Consider the following 16,876-nt stretch of genomic DNA (forward strand, 5'->3'; position numbering starts at 1 on the left):
CTCTAGCTCTTCTCTCCTAGCCATCTGTAAGCTTGCAAAGGTCAGAATTCTTGCAAGATTCGTTCCTGTCCAAGTCCCCAGGTGTAAAATGTGGCAGGCATCGTTTTGAAAGGAACAAATGAACTCAGCATGATTTTTAAATGAACAAACAAGAACAGGAAAAAAAAATGTCCTGATTTCAAATGGAATCCATGGAAAGAAATCAACAGGTGCTAAGCACTTACTCTGGGAATCAGGTATTTGGGCATAATTTCTCATTTTACCTTCACACAAACCATCTTGAGAAATAGGGCCACTAACAAATGAGAAACTAGGAAACTGGGCGTGGTGCTGCACACCTATAATCCTAGTGGCTGGGGAGCGAGGTGCTAAGCAACTCAGAGCTGGAGATGTGGCTCAATGGCCAAGTGCCCCTGAGTTCAATCCCTGGTAACCACCCCCTGCCCAAAAAAAGAGAGAGAAACTAGGGCACAAAGAGGTGAGTAGCCAACTCAAACTTTCCCTGTCAATCAGACACCTCATGTGGCTCTATCATTCTGCGGTATCTTTCAAATCCTAAAGGGCAGTGAAGCAGTGGGGACCCAGGCTGCCCATTCAAATCCATCAAGGCTGTCACTGTCCAATAGCAATTATGGTCCTCGTGTAACTACCAGACCATGTTAGGGATATCTTCAAAAGGTCCACACTCCTTCCCAAGAGCATGGATTTCCCCGTCAATCCAACTCTGGCAGCATTTACCCACACCCTCCTCCTTTCCCCATTTATTCCTTTCATGAGCCATTTCAACCTCGTTTCTAACCTCAAATCCAAATATAAAGAATTTTTCCCTTCCTTAGTCCTAAAACTGAAAGCTGGTTCTGCATTTTTGTTTTCTTCAAACCCTTCTTTATTCTGTAATAATAAAAATGCTGTATTTCATCCCAGGGCAGGCTGCGTGCCAAAATAAATAGCACCTTGGATTTCCTTGAAAAGAGAGCTTGGCTCAACACACAACCTCACTGCCACGGAATTCTTGGAGAATTCAACCTCACAAAGTCAAATATTTAGCAAGGTAGTACACCCAACAGCAACCCACCCATCCCTGCACCATCGCTTGCAAAGACAAAGCACCCTTTCCAAAAGAGAGAAGAAAAAAAATCATCCATACCTGGGACCGATCCTGCCAAGATGATGGGAGCTTCGCTTTCCCCATCCCAGGACCCCCAAACCTCCAAATGGAAATGTTTTTGTGCTAAGAAGCAGGAGGCATCTGACAGCTTGTCATTGAAATGGTTGAAGCCCCGGCACTAGAGGAGGGCAGAATCTAAGATTTTTGCCAACCGAGTTTTCCAGCGCGCTCACTTCCCGCCTCGAGAAACAGGGAGATAACTCATGCTCAGTGAAGAACAAATTAACACAATCTCATTAACCCCATTCCCACATTTTCCTGCAAGTGTCTGTCATGTTTTGCCTGCATTGCAGCAGCTGCATCTGGAGCTCCACGAAAAAAGAAAGAACAGTTGGGGGCAAAGCTTGTGTGCACATTACCTTCCCCAGCATCCTCCCCCTGCACAGCCTGGATTGGGAAGGACTTCTCCCTCCCTCAAAGCCAGCTTGAGGCTGCAGGAAGGCAGCAGATTCCTCTGAGTTCAGGACAGCCCTCTGCTTCCCAGCTGTGAAAGGACTTGGTCAGGTGATCCGTGACCTTGTTGGAAAAGCAAATACTGACTTCCCTTTTGCTCCCAGGGATAGGGGTCAGAAAGGAATTCACCGCTCAGTAGGTTAATACTGAGGGAGAATGCTCAAAGCCTTCCACTGCAAAGTTAGTTCCCTGAGCTGCCATCGTTTCTGAAGGACCCATCTAGAGACATTCCAACAACATGCAGCCTTCCTATCGGATGCTGCCAAATCTGGAAGCTCATCCCGGACAGGACAGTGACAGTCGCAAGTAAGTCTGCTTTTCCTCACCCCCACCCCCCACCCCCACTGCAGCCGCTGTGGCTCATTAGTGAAACTGATCCTAGTAAGGACAGCAGTCTCTTGAGGAGTTGAAAGCCTTCAGGAATGCATCACTTTCTTTCTGCTCTGCGTTAGAAACAACTATCCCCTACAGCTCTCCTAGGGTCCCAGGACCCCGTGAAGCCTTGATCATTAAGTGAATGATAGTCTGGCAGCAGACAGGGCAGAGCCAAGATAGGAACAATGACCAGTGAATAGCTGGGCTGGGCTGGCAGCTCCTGCTTCCTGCTGCTCCATCAGTCTGCTGCCCTTGAACACCCCAACACATCAATTGTGGCAGAAGAGAAAATCAGGCAAGTACTTGCTATGACAACCAAATTGTTATCCAGTGGCTCTAGCTACAGCCAGGGTTCTAATAACTGTAAAGAGCTGTGACTTGGGACGGATGGGGTGGAGCAGCCAGACAGAAGTCACAGCTGTGGGAGGAGGAACATCCCAGGTTGTCCTAGGCAGGCTGAGGAGTCCAACCAGACTGCTGCAGCTCTTTGGAGCAGAAAGCAGGAGTGCTGCTCCTGGACCTAAAGCAGACAGGCACTGTGGCATGGTCCAACACGGGGCCCAGAGAGCTTCCAGGCTCCTATATGCAGGCTCAGCAAGAGGATTAGAGGGACCTTGTCCCCTTGACCTCCCAGGACTCCAGCCAAGCAAGATCATCCTACAAAGCAAAGCCTCACCAGTAAGCAACATCAGAGGCACTTTCCAAGGCCAAGGCAGGGTCCTGTCTATCCTATGCTGAAATTGATGCTGGTACCAAGTGTCACCCTGAAATCCTGCCTGCATCATACCTGGTACACTCAGAAAGCACTTCGCATCCCTGTTGTACAGGTAAAGAAAATAAGGCAGATGGTCTAAGTCACTTCCCTTCCCTCCCACAGGAGTAACGATTACTGGGGTAGAATTCTTTGTTTTTCCCATTATTTTCCTTGAAAGATCTCTAGAGCATCTCTAGAGCATTTTCATCTAGAGATGAAGAGATTTCCTGAAGGGCACGGGATGATGTGATGGTCCACAAAGCCATGGAATCAGCATGCACTTTTCTCAACTGTTGTAATTATTTTTCTGTGTTAACTAAATACATAGACCAAACTATCAGAATAAAAAAGAATTGGAAGTATACCTTGAACACCAAGGTTATATGAAAAATATACTGAGAAGCAAGCTGCCTCTCTGATACATTTTAAATAACCACTGACCATCTCCTCCAAACTGGTAAGAGAATGGTTAAAGACATACAGCATTTCTTTAAGAAGCAGAGTGAAAAAAAGCCCTCCATTTTAGCAGTCCCATGTCTTTCCAGCCCCCCACTCTTCCCTCTGCTCTACCTAAGGACAAGCATTCTCTTTCCTCCTCCCAAGATAAATTCTTATCTAAGACAACGAGGTGCAATGCTTAACCCCAGGGCTGCACCTTTCCTGCAAAACCCAACAATCCACCTGGCATGCTGTTATTCCGCCTCGTCTTCCTATCGTCTGAGCCTCCAACATCCATTGCAGGTGCACTTCCTGTCGCCATGGCTCCTGTCTGCCGCACTGCAGCGTGTACTAACTAAATTCCAATTGCTGCCTCTGTTTCTCCGACCAGCACCTCAGGCCAGTGGCTCCACAGAGTGTGTGAAACAGAGCTCATCCACAATCCCTTCAGATAAACACAGGCCACCTCTCAGATACTCCTATTTATGACAGGGGAGCACCTCTGCTTCAGGTGTCTCATCAGACCAAAGAGTGAAATCCAAAAAAGTTGATCACAAAAGTTGAGAGTAGAATGGTGGTTACCAGAGCCCGGGGAGAATAGTGGGGAAAAAGGATGGGGTTTTCCTGAGTTGATTACTACTCAATTGAAACATCACACTATACCTCACAAACAGGTATAAACGCTATGTGCCAATCAAAAAAATAAAATAAAATATTAAAAGTAAAATTATAAGAGAATGCAAAATGAGGGGAGGAAATACTACCTCTGTTGCAGTGCCACCTATCAGCTTGGCTTGGATGCCAGGACAGAGACACACAGGAAAGAGAAGGCACACCTACACACACACACACACACACACACACACACACACACACCCCAAGTTTCCTTAACTTCTTCAGACCTCCTTCTAGGAAGAAATAGCACTTACTGTTCTTGAGCTCTGTTTGAGAGGCTGCGATAAAGCACTGTGCCAACTGCCTGCATCTCTCAGGGGAGAAGAAATTGTCTCTTGGTATCTATAACCTGCCCAATACCCTGTTTGAACTCCATGGCCATGGCCAAGCCGGGGAAAGAGCAGAATAGGAAGTGGTACCCTCCACTCTCCACATGAGGAAGTCCAGGTTCAGAGCTAAAGCAAGGCAAAGCTTTTTTTTTTTTTTTTTTTTTTTTTTGGTACCGGGGATTGAACTCAGGGGCACTTGACCATTGAGCCACATCCCCAGCTCTCATCCCACGCCTGCATCTCAGTGTCTCCTGGGCTTCTGCACTCTTCTCAGGCAGGTCAGTTCTTTGGCAGGCTGTGGGATGGTGCAGACTAGGGAGAGGCACGTGTGTTAGGTATACACCCATTGAAACAGAGCCTCTCAGAGTACACTAGCCACGGCCACAGTCACTCTCACTGAACACAACCTGCGTGGGCAGAGAAAGAGAGATCATTTGTGAAGCCTTAGGTATGGCAATGGGGTGGGGGTGCTCAGGAATCAGTTGTTCTAAACACTGAGTCCTTAAAGCAGATGAAATTTTCTTAAGAAAGGACAGGGAGAGAGAAGGCCATACTGACTCATGGAAAATGCTCCTTGAAGAAAAAGAGAGACATTAGGGTCTCCACAGAAAAGACCTCCACCTCTTCCTTCATTCAGACCCTTCTAGATTGCTTAGTCCTTGCCTGAAACATCGGTAAAATCAAGATGCCAATACACAAACAAGGAAGAGGCATGAGCAGGCAAGTCATCAAAGAAGAAATACAAATGGTTAATATTTAAAAAACATTTAACCTCATGAATCAATAACTGAAAAGACGCCACATAAACACTGAAATGCCGCATTCCTTATTTACCCTGCAATGTGCCAGGAACTCTAGGTCCAGTGCAAACACTATCTGACTTAATTCCCACAATAACATGATGCAGTAGTTGGGCTGTTTGTCTTATCCAAGGACAAAGCTGAGGCTCAGAGTAGCAGTTTCCCCAATACTGAGACCGTGGTGTCAAAATTCAAATTCATGTTTTTCTGATGCTAATGCACTGTTCTTTTTTTTTTTTTTTTTTTCTTTTGCTACCAGAGATTGAACCCAGGAGCGTCTAACCACATCCTCAGCTATATATATATATACTAGAGACAGGATCTCACTGAGTTGTTTAGACCCTCACTAAGTTGCTGAGGATAAGTTTGAACTCACAGTCCTCCTGCCTCAGCCTCCCAAGTCACTGGGATTACAGACCTACGCCACTGTGCCCAGATGTGCTGTTATTAATCACAGTAAGACAGACTCTCCTATACAGGAGATAAAAAACGTTTTCCAAAGAAAGACCCTCAGTGTCGATAAGAGTGATGAGAAGAGATGCACCCTCCCCAGTAGACTGTCCCAGAGCAGGGCAGCTGCAGCCAGCGAGGGGCTGCAGGCTGTGGCAATGTCTCCAGGCAATACACGCCCGGCATGCTCAGTGGTACTGTTGCTTGCACAAGTGCATATGGGAATCCAAAATCAAAAGCAACGAAATAAAATAGTGATGAGTTAGGAAGACAGAAAGGGACCATCACATGTGATTTCTTGGCCTAAAAATCATCATGATTATGGATGGGTAGCTTTTTGGAAAATGAAAGATAAATCGAGGTAAAAAGGAAGGGAAGTCACCGACAATCTTACCACCTGTATAAAACAATTTCCATGTCCATCTGTTTTGCATAGTTTAATTGAAGAGCCTGGGCTTCAAGTCTAACAGTCAAAAATCCCAGCTCTGCCACTTACTGGCTAAGTATCTTTGGAAAAATTATTTAACTTCTCTGAGTCTCAATTGCTTGCTTTTAAAGTAGGTCTAGGAATATTTCTTGCAAGCCATGGAGCTGTCAGGAGGATTAAATGAGATGATAGTGTAAACACTTAGAACAGAATCTGGCATATAGTCTGTTCAAGAAATAAATATACTAGCTATTAGTATAATAATTAGTTGTTCAATTATTAATTCAAATTTATTTAGAATTCTCTCACATAACCATCTTAAACAGTACAGTTATACTTGCCTTAGAATAATTATTATAAATGACTGTACAAGACTCCACTGACTTCCCCTTGTTTTCCAAACCCACTCCCTACTGGAGGTCATCCCACCTCTTATTGAACTTTCCCTTTAGTGCTGCCACATCAGCCAGGCTGACAGGTGGTCTTCAGGGCAGGTCTCCAGGAAAGAGCCCAATTACAGATGGTTGCAATCCAGCTTCACAGACTTTGAGGTCAGGGAGACCAAGCTCAAATTCTAGCTGTGTGAACCTGAGCAACTTCCTTATTCAAGAAGAGCCTCACTCAGTGCACCAGGTGAGGACTGCAGGAGAGAAGAGACGCAATGTTCTTGTGCCAGTTCCTGGTGTATAACGAATACTTGGTAAGTTCAGCTATGATTGCATTTGATTGATTGATACAGGGTCATGCTATGTTGCTCAGGCTGGTCTTAAACTGATCCTCCTGCTTCAGCCTGTTGAGGGCCACAGCCGAGTCAGGATGACACATGGCATTTTTGCCAGAAGTAGTGGTTGAGAGGTGACGCCAGCGAGTTCTCAAGGAGTTCCCATTGAGTTCCAGTTCAGCTCTTGCGGGGATTCCCGGAGAGTTCCCATTGGTTGGGGAAGTGCCGGAGGAGGGATATTTCCAGTTGCTGGTTGCTGGACAAGCCGCGTGGCGTTAGGCAGATTTCCCGGAGCGTGTGTGGAGTGTACTAGTAGAGTTCAGAAATAAAGTTTGTTCCTGCTTCAGTGGCTCGTGATTTGTGCCCAGCCAGACTGCGGCATCAGCCTCTGGAGTAATGGGAACTACAGGCATGCATCACCATGCAGGCTTAGGGTTATAATTTTTTTAATATTTATTTTTTAGTTGTAGCTGGACACAATATGTCTATTTTATTTATTTATATGTGGTACTGAGGATAGAACCCAGGGCCTCACACGTGCCAGGTGAGTGTTCTACCGCTGAGCCACAACCCCAGCACCTTAGGGTTACAATTTAAAACACAGTTTAAAGAAAGAAAAGGCAAGAATCAGGCTTATTTTATTCATTGCCCTATTTTTAACACTTGAAATGGTAGGAACTCAATAAAAAGGTATTGAGTTAATGGACAGATGGGAAGATTGGCATTGAATGGATAGATTAGAGACCACTGCAGCTGGAAAGGATTTTTAAGTTTTCTTGAAATATAATCTACATACCATATAATTTATTTATATAAATTCTACAATTCAATACTTATAGTATACTCAGAGATGTGCAAATATCACCACAGTTTAATTTTTAAAAATTGTGGAAAGATACATGATATTTATCATATTAACTATAAATATATAATTGATACTAAATGCAATCATAATGTTGTATAACCATAAGTGCTACACATACTCAACACTTATTTATTATCTCCAACACAAACTTTGCACCTATTAAACAACTCCTCATTCCCTCCTACTCCAGTCCTAGCAACTTCTTTTTTTTTTTTTACTTTCTGTCTCTATGAATTTGCCCATTTTAAGTATCTCTTAAGTAGAATCATATATTTGTTCCTTTGTGTCTAGCTTATTTCATTTAGTGTGTTTTCAAAGTCTATCCAAGTTGTAGAATACATTAAAATTTCCTTTTTTAAAAAAAGGCTGAACAGTATTTCCTTGTACGTAGCATAACAAGTAACACATTTGTTAACTCATTTGTTTACTCATTCATCACTCATTTGTGAACACCTGGGTTGCTTCCACCTTTTAGCTATTGTGAATAATGGTGCAGTGGATGGCCACTGTGTACAAATACCTATTCAAGTCCATGGTTTCAGTTCTTTAATAAATACCTAGGAGTGGAATTGCTGTGTCATGTGGTAATTCTATGTTGAACTTTTGAGAAACCACTAAGAATCTACAGCAGTGGCACTATTTTACATTCCCACCAGCAATGCAGGAAGCTTCCAATTTCTCCATATCCTAATCAACACTTTAAAAAAAATACAGCCATTCTAGTAGGTGTAGTAGGTATGAAGTAGTAACCCATTGTAGTACTGATTTGCATTTCCCTAACCACTAATGATGTTGACTATCTTTCTTTATTTTCCTTTAAAAAAAATGTCTATTCAAGACCTTTGTCCATTTCTGAATTAGGTTATTCTCGGTTTTGTTGGTGGTGGTGGAGTTCTTTATGTATTTTGGACATTAACCACCTAACAGAGATGATTCACAAATCATTTATTCTATTGTGTAGAATGTCATGTTGCTTTCTTGATTGCATCCTTTGATGTACACAGGTTATTAATTTTAATGAAGTTGAGTATATCAATATCGTCTTTTGTTGCATGTCATACTCATGAAATTGTTGCTAAATCCAATGTCATGATGATTTTTCTCAATGTTTTCTATCTCAAGTTTTATAGTTTCATCTTTTAAGTTTTGATCTTTGATCCATTTTGAGGTAGTTTTTGTATATAATATAAAATAAGGGCCCAGGCCCATTATTCTGCATGTAACTATTCTGTTTTGCCATTTGTGGAAAAGACCACAGTATTTTAAAATACATTCATCACCCTGAGAAGCAGCCCCATACTTACTAACACTCACTGCCTATTCCTTTTAACCTGTCCTAGCCTTAGGCAATACTAATCTAAAATAGATTTGCCTATTTTGGACATTTCACATAAATGGAATCATATAACATGTGGTCTTTGATGACTGGCTTCTGTCACTTAGAATGATGTTTTCAAGGTTCATCAGAACTAAAAGAATTCTTTTTTTCTTTTTCTTTTTTTCAAATTGGGGATTGAGCTGAGGGGCACTCTACCATTGAGTTACATCCACAGTACTTTTTATTTTTTTTATTTTGAGATAGGATCTCGTTAAATTGCTGAGGCTGGCTTTGAACTTGTGATCCTCCTGCTCAGTCTCCCAAGTTGATGGAATTACAGGAGTGCACCACTGCACCCAACTGGAAAAGTTTTTTACAGATCATTTAATGGAATCCTATTTTTAGAGAAGGAAAGTGACACCAGTGTCACACAACCCCTCAGTAATGGAGTCCATACCAGGGCCCAGTCCAATGTTTTCTTCCTTAGTAACCTGACCCAATTCCTAGAACCATCTCAACACATAAGAAGTATGAGTTCTCAATATGTAGGAAAGACAGCATTTGGACCCAAAGCTGACTTTTGCCACTTCCTTAGTAACCTAACCCTCAGTGAGAACTACACTCTAACCCTCCCTATTAAAGTTTTATTTATTTATTTTTCACAATATCTTTATTTAGTTTATTTTTATGTGATGCTGAGGATCAAACCCAGTGCCTCACATATGCAAGGCTATAAAAGCTTTAGACTTAGGTCTCCCCTTATTCAGACTGTGCCACTTGGACAGAGACCACTCTTTCCCTACATTGCATCTTGTCCAAATCTCAACCATCCCTCTCAGCCCATTCTCCCCCAGCAAGCCATCCCAAGAGCTGTTCCAGTCTAATTCTCCATCTTTTGAAATCTCATGGTAGAGAATTGCCTGGTATGCAACCTGGATGAGGCCACATGGAATGAGGAATCTAATTTCTAACCAGAAGAGGCTTCTTCCAGTTGGGAATAACAAATCTCTACTTTCTTGGGGGGTGAGCGCTGAAAGATTTAGGGAAATTTTGATTTATCTGGCATCTCTGGATATGTTTTGGATCATCTTTTCTGTACAAAGAGACCAGTTGATGAGCAACTCATTTCTCTTTCTGGACAGAGGAGTAGCAAAAAGTCAGCTTTGGGTCCAAATGCTGTCTTTCCTACATGTTGAGAACTCATGCAAGTTAACTAACCTGCCTTATGGTACTTATCGGTGTGTGTTAGTTTTCCATCACTATAATAGGTACCTGAATAGTTAACTTATAAATAGGAATGGTTGATTTGGCTCATGATTTTAGAGGAACCAGACTCTGATCAGGTGGATCCATTGCCTTTAGGCTTCTAGTAGAGGCAATGAATGGCCAGGAGGCAAAAGAAGGAAAAAAAGAGACTGGGGTCCCACAATCCCCTTCAGGGGCACACCCCCAATGACCTAAAGACTTCTCATAGTTGCCCAACTCTTAAAGGTCCCATCACTTCCCAATAGCATCACTCTGAGGACCAAGCCTTCAATACATGGGACACTGGGGGACATTCCAGTTCCAAACCATAGCAGTACCGTGTCCTGCCATCTTCCTTGGTGACTACATAGTTATCCAACTCTTCTTGTTCAACCAAAAGCTCAATGATGGTGAGAACCAAGCCTTTCTCATCTGAGTCCCTCACAGTACCCAGGGTCTCTTATTAGGAGCTAGAAATGCCCCTGCTACTATATGCCTCAGATCCTCAAATTGATAATTCTCAAAGCAGAGTCCCTGGCCCAGTGGAAGTGGGCAAGAATTTCTAAAAGAGCCATACATAGATGCCGAATGCATGTGATTTCTGCAGTTCTTATAAACAACTGATATAACTACATGGGATTTTATTTTTCTAAGGAACTAGCAACATAATAAGTGAGTTATTAAAGATTAACTAAGGTTGGAATTAATAAACAAAAATCAGTCTGTTATATGAGTCTATTGAGGACATTAATTCTTATTTTTTTTAATTCTTTATTCTGCAAAGAAGGGTGACCTTCATCATCACTAAACAACACTGCAAAACTATGTCGGCACCAGAGCCAAGATCTGGAATTCCTGCAATTCTCAGGAAGGGCGTTTTGTTATTGCTGCAGGAGACAACTGAGGTGCTCTTTTCAGCTACTCAACACCTTATGGACACCCTCCGATGCCTGGTTATTTCCCTCCTTTGGCATCTCACCTTCTCAAGGTTTGAACTGGAATTGGCAGTGCCAACCCTTTCACAACCAGGAGATGGTCTTGGGACCTCTGCTCAGCTGGCAGAGATGCTCAGGCCAGACTTCAAAGTGGAAGAAAGTACCTGGGAAAGGAAAGGGTAGAGGGAAGTGAATTGTGGAAGCGTGCTGGAGTGACATTCAGCTACTTGATAGCCTTTAATAAATTCCTCTTGCGTAGGCTTGCCCGAGCAGGTTCTATTGTTTACAGCTATGACCCTCAACTGCTCCAATGCAGCACTATTGTCCTAGTTTTTAATTGCTACTGTTTTATTAACTTACATTACTTATAAAATTACTTTTAGGAGTTTTTGTTGAATGTTGCCCTTAGCATTTGCTGCTTTACCACTTTATTTTTTTTTCTTTTTATCCTTTAACCTTTTATTATCAAATTATTTCCCACTCAGAAAGTGGCAAGTGGACTACAAAGTCTTTTGCTCTGCCTAAGTGGACCAGTGGGAATGACAACTCGGAGGAAATGTTTCCCAGGAATTCAGCTCCATCCCCTCCCTCTGGATCCCTTCCATGAAAACATCTCAAAGAGTAGGGTCACACATTCCCAGGTTTCTCCTCCCCTTGGGGCAGCTCTCATCCCCAGCATCATTGTCCCTGATGAGAGTCCAGCTGAAGGCATCAGCCTGGATGCTTACTGGCAGCTGCAGGTGTGGAAAGTCTAGAGCTTGCGGGGGCTGTGGCATCTGCCTTCTGGGCTGGGAGGAAGGTTTTTCTTGGCTCAATTACACACAGCCTGAACATTCAAGAAAGTCAGTTTATACCAAACTGAGCCTGAGAAGTGATCCCCAGATACCTGGGGGGAGCCAGTGATTCTTCCAGATTTTTCAGGCAAGTTGGAAGGCTTTTATTATTATTTCATAACACCCCACCTGGCCTCTACAAGTTCAGTCAGCAGAGGAGAAGGAATATGTGATATGGGCCAAACCAGGATGACAGGCACTTGGACTCAGTAGTATGCTGGCCCAAAGAAGGATTGGCATCATCTGAGATGAATCAGAGAGAGACAGCAAAAGAGGAAGGACTCTAGAAACTTCCATTGACCTCAACTTTTTCTGGAAGGAGATGGAATTCATTCAGCCTACCACCTGGCAATACAAAGGAATCTTATATACCGTTGAGGTCCAGGTTTTGTTTTGCTATAATGTAGGTGTTACAGCTTGAATATATTTCTCTAACTTCATGTGTTAGGAACTCAATCCCCAAGGCAACAGTATTGAGAGGAGGGGCCTAATGAGAGGAGATCAGGTCATGAGGGCTCTGCCTGCATGGATAGATTAATGTCTTTATTACAGAGTGTTAATTGCAAGGAGAATGGGTTGTTATAAAGGTGAGTTTGGCGCTCCTGCTCAATTGCTCTTGCCCTTCTACCTTCTGCCACACATGTGGCAGCACCATGTTCTTGAACTTCCCAACCTTCAGAACTATTAGCCAAATAAATTTATGTTCATTGTCAGTCTCGGATATTCTGTTATCTAGAAATATCTCAGAAAACAGACTAAGGCAGTGGGTAGAGTCACTAAGAATTTCGGTGCTGCCGAAATTCACACACCAGGTTTCAGTCAACCCACAGTGGCTCAGAGGTTGGGCATGTGGAGCACAGCACAGGCAGACCCTCATTTGGCAACTGCGCTAATCTTTTCCAGCCAGATGATGGGCTTCTTCAAGTCAAGGCTCCTTTTCATGCTTCTGCAAACATTTTATGGCATCAGTCCAGGGTCTTGCAGGTGGCATGTACCCAGTCAGTCCTGCTTATTCTACAGTTAAGAGAAAAACACAATAGGACCTTGGACATCCTCCTCATTTGCTAATGGGGATACTGAGGCTCCATGATTTTCCCATACATTCATCATGGCCAAGGTCAGATTCTGCTTTCTAGACTCCTGATCCAGTGTTCTCCTTTATAAACCTCATTATGATGGCACTTGTCTGCAGTGTGATATTGGAGGATACAAAATTGATGGTTTCTTTAAAAACAACACAGTGGGTGTTCCAGTTCAAATGGGGAATAATGGAGTTCTCATTGTGGTAACATGTGCCAGAGAACTGACCACACTCCTGTTGGTGACCTTTGTTTGCAGCCTGTGGCTACAAGGAAATTACCATGCAATAATAAAAACAGTTGCTAACATCATTTAGGCACTTTCTCTGTACTAATAAGTACTTTACTCATCTTTACCCATTGCCTGGGATTGTGCTGTCCTAACTCCTTGATAAATGAGGTAAAGATGGCTGTCTCGTGGCTCAATCTGAGTTCACCGCTGTGTGCAAAGAAATAGCAGTTAAGTAGAAAAAAAAATTAATTGGAAGCAATTCAAACCTTCACTTCAGTCTCTAGAGAAAATACCAAAGGGGAAGTGCATTCTTAGCACAAAACAAAAGTCTTAAATTTTTGCTTTCCTCTCTCTGCTGTTCTCAGTATCTATTTCCAGCACAGCAACTGCTTCAGAAGCAGTGAAGTCTGTTCCCCAACATCCCTGAGCAGACTCATCCATCCACTGCTCCTCACCCACCCACCTCCTCACCTCGGCACCCAGTCACCCATTCTCTGTCTCTGCACCCTTCATTGGGAATCCCAATATTGCCTTCATTTGTCCAGGGCTTTCTCATTGTTGGATAATTTATCTAATAACAGAGAAGCCACGGCCAAACAGGCTACGCCAGAGATTTCCTTAGGCTTAGCTCCACAGGCAAAAAAACAACAACAACAAAAATTTTTATATCAGGGATTAAATTCAGGGTGCTTAAAAACTAAGCCACGTCTCAAGCCTCTTTTTTATTTTTTATTTGGAGACAGGGTCTCACTAAGTTGCTTAGGGCCTCACTAAGTTATTGAGGCTGGCTTTGAATTTGCAATCCTGCCTCAGCTTCTTGAGCCGCTGGGATTACATGTGTGCACCACTTGCACCTGGTGGCCACAGGCAAATTTTGAATACTCACATGTTAATGTTTGTATTTCCTGTAAACACATATTTTGCAGATGAGGAAATTGAAGCTTAAAAGTAATAATAGCAAATAATTATATTGTTATAACAAAAATAATTATTATTAGCTAGTTACTATTCTATATTGCATGTATGCTAACACTGAATTTCACAATGATTATAGTAGGTGCTATTGTCTCCTTTTCATAGGTGATGGTTTCAAGGGCACAAATCTAGAAAGTGGCAGGGTTAGAATTCAAATTGAGGTTTGTCTGACTCCAGAGACCAAGCTCATTACCACAGAGTGTTGTTTTCTGACTTTTGGGTCTTATTTCTATAACTGTCAATGAAGCAAGAGCCAGTGGTGTCTAACTAGAAAGAGAAGGAACCAGATGTCAGGATTTAGCAAAGGAATGAATCCCTTAAATTCCATCACCAGCCATGCTCATTAAATGTCAGATGACTATTAGAATGTAAACAACATTGTAGGGGGGGACGTAAAGGTCTACAAATAAGACAAATTCATTTGGAAAGGAACAGCCTGAAAAATGCAGTGACTTTCTAATTAACTTAAAATTATTTAATCAATAAAACACAATTACTTTTCACATTATCTTTGAAAGTACCAAAAAGTCTTGACGTACTTAATTGCTGTTTAACCAGAAAGCAGCAGTCAAGTTACACAGATGTCAACTTTATACAAAACGCTCTTTGCAGATCTAGCACTCTGTCAAAATTTCCATTACAAAGACATTTTCAGGCCTAATACAAGGGTTTTAGGTTACAAATTAATTTTGTTTCTCTGTCATCCACCAGGCAGGGCAGGCGAGACTGCGGTGGCTGAGAAAGGCATCCACGGCATTGCATAACTCTGGACAGTGATGTATCTCCTGGTCAGCAGTGCAGTTTCCCCAGACCAGAAAAATGCTGCTGCCAGTGGTCCTTAGTGGACGCCCATGTCCAACCCAGCTCTCCCCTAATGACAAATATAAACTGTGAGCTTCCTGTGGCCAAAAACAAAATAAAAATTTTTTTTTTTTTGAACTGGGAATTTAACCCCGGAGCACTTAGCCATTGAGCCACATCCTTAGAACCTTTTAATATATATTTTTTAGAGACAGGGACTCACTGAGTTGCTTAGGGCCTTGCTAAACTGCTGAGGCTGGCTTTGAACTCACAATCCTTCTGCCTCAACTTCCCAAGCAGCAGGGATTACAGGCGTGTACCACTGCGCAGAGCCCTTTAGCCAAACTTTGAGTCAAAATTTGCATGGATTCACTCATATTCACTCTGCTTACCCTGAGGAACCCATGATGTGAAAGCACTAGGCAGGAGGGATGGAGCAAGGGATACAGATCAGAGTCTCCAGGTAGGAATCTGTGTTTTACCAGCCATCCAGGCCATGTTTATGCACCTTGTAGCCAACTTTTTAAAACACTTTGTGAACTGGCTGGGAGTGCTGAGGCAGGCCTGTAATCCCAGCAACTCAGGAGGCTGAGGCAGGGGAATCACAAGTTTGAGGTCAGCCTTAGCAGCTAAGCAAGGCCCTAAGCAACTTATTGAGACCCTGACTCAAAATAAAAAGGGGTGGGATGTGGCTCATTGGTCAAGTGCCTCTTTCTGAGTTCACAGTACAAAAAAAAATAAAAAATTTAAAAAAAAAAAAACAAAAAACACTTTGTAAACTATAATTCAATGCCTTTTCAACCATATTATGCATATGCATTTAAAGCTTCCAAAGATCTTGTTACCATGCAGATGCAGGCTGATTCTGTAGATAGGTCTGGAGTGGAGCCTGAGAATTTGCATTTTCAAGAAGCATCTAGAAAGATGCTGATGCTGCCAGTCCTGGCACAAAGTAGCAAGTCATGTGACCAAGGTGTCTGGTTGGGAAGCTGTGGGGAAGGGCCCGATGGACCTAGGCACAATTCCCAGCAGCAGAGCTTGCAAACACTACGACCTTGGGTGATTCACTTTACCTTTCAAGTCAGCTTTCTCAGCAGTAAGGATATAAAATAACACAATTGACTTATCATTATCCAATTTCTAAGGCTGTTCAGATGGCTACATGCCTGTATTTAACACAGTACTTGGCATGTAGAAAACACTGAAAAAGAAGCTGTGCTTGTTGCTTTTCCTAACGGAAGAAAAAAAATAAAACCAGTGAGTGCTCAATAATTGTTGGTTGCTTTGCTATTATTTATTGAGAGTTGCTGTGTGATACATGAGGCACCATGCCAGGTATTATATTATTATATTATTATCATTTACTCTTCCCTAGCACTCTTCTATGTGCTAGTACATGGTCACTTGCACAGGCCACGAAGTTTTATGGTGGTTTTGTTGTTGTTGTTGTTGTTGTTGTTGTTTGTTTGTTTGACAGATTATGAAGCCAAAACTCAGACAGGTTTAGTAACTTGGTCAAAGTCACAAAGATGGTAAAAGGCAGAACTGAGACTGAATTAAGGTGCGCCTGTCTGAGGTTTTAACAATCAGGCCAAGGCATAGTTCTGCCCACACCTGTGTTAAAGGCCTGAGTCTGAAGGGCTGATAAAGGGTAACTGCCAGGAGCCATGATTCAGGCCAGGGCAGAGAGACAGAGAACAAGCAGGAACTCTGAGGAGCAGAGGGAAATGGGGCCAAAGAGAAGGAGTAGGGCCACATTCCACAAAGATTTGAACACTTGGCAATCAGGAATGGAGCCTTAAGGGACAAGGACTGTGTCTTTGGTTTCTGACTCCTGGTGCTAACTAACTATAGCACCGACACTTAATGGTGCTCCATAAAGATACAGTTGTTGTCCCAGTGACTGGGGAGGCTCAGGCAGGAGGATCACAAGTTTGGAAGGCAGTCTCAGCAACTTAGCCAGACCCTGTCTCAAAATAGAAAAAGGGCTGGGGATGTGGTAA

At 42.8% G+C, this 16,876-nt stretch overlaps 1 protein-coding gene and 1 long non-coding RNA gene across 2 annotated transcripts in view; one reads left to right on the forward strand and one right to left on the reverse strand.

Moving 5' to 3' along the window:
* The window catches only part of LOC120890979 (KN motif and ankyrin repeat domain-containing protein 4-like), a 72,239-nt gene that overhangs the window by 35,117 nt on the left and 20,246 nt on the right, over nucleotides 1-16,876 (reverse strand). The gene's annotated exons all lie outside the window — the stretch shown is intronic.
* On the forward strand, nucleotides 892-13,393 carry LOC144368077 (uncharacterized). The gene is made up of 3 exons (XR_013427844.1): nucleotides 892-1,927; nucleotides 5,252-6,569; nucleotides 10,803-13,393. It is a non-coding gene; the product is annotated as an uncharacterized LOC144368077 (long non-coding RNA).

The sequence above is a fragment of the Ictidomys tridecemlineatus genome, chromosome 11, assembly GCF_052094955.1.
Source record: "Ictidomys tridecemlineatus isolate mIctTri1 chromosome 11, mIctTri1.hap1, whole genome shotgun sequence".
Lineage (NCBI taxonomy): Eukaryota > Metazoa > Chordata > Mammalia > Rodentia > Sciuridae > Ictidomys > Ictidomys tridecemlineatus.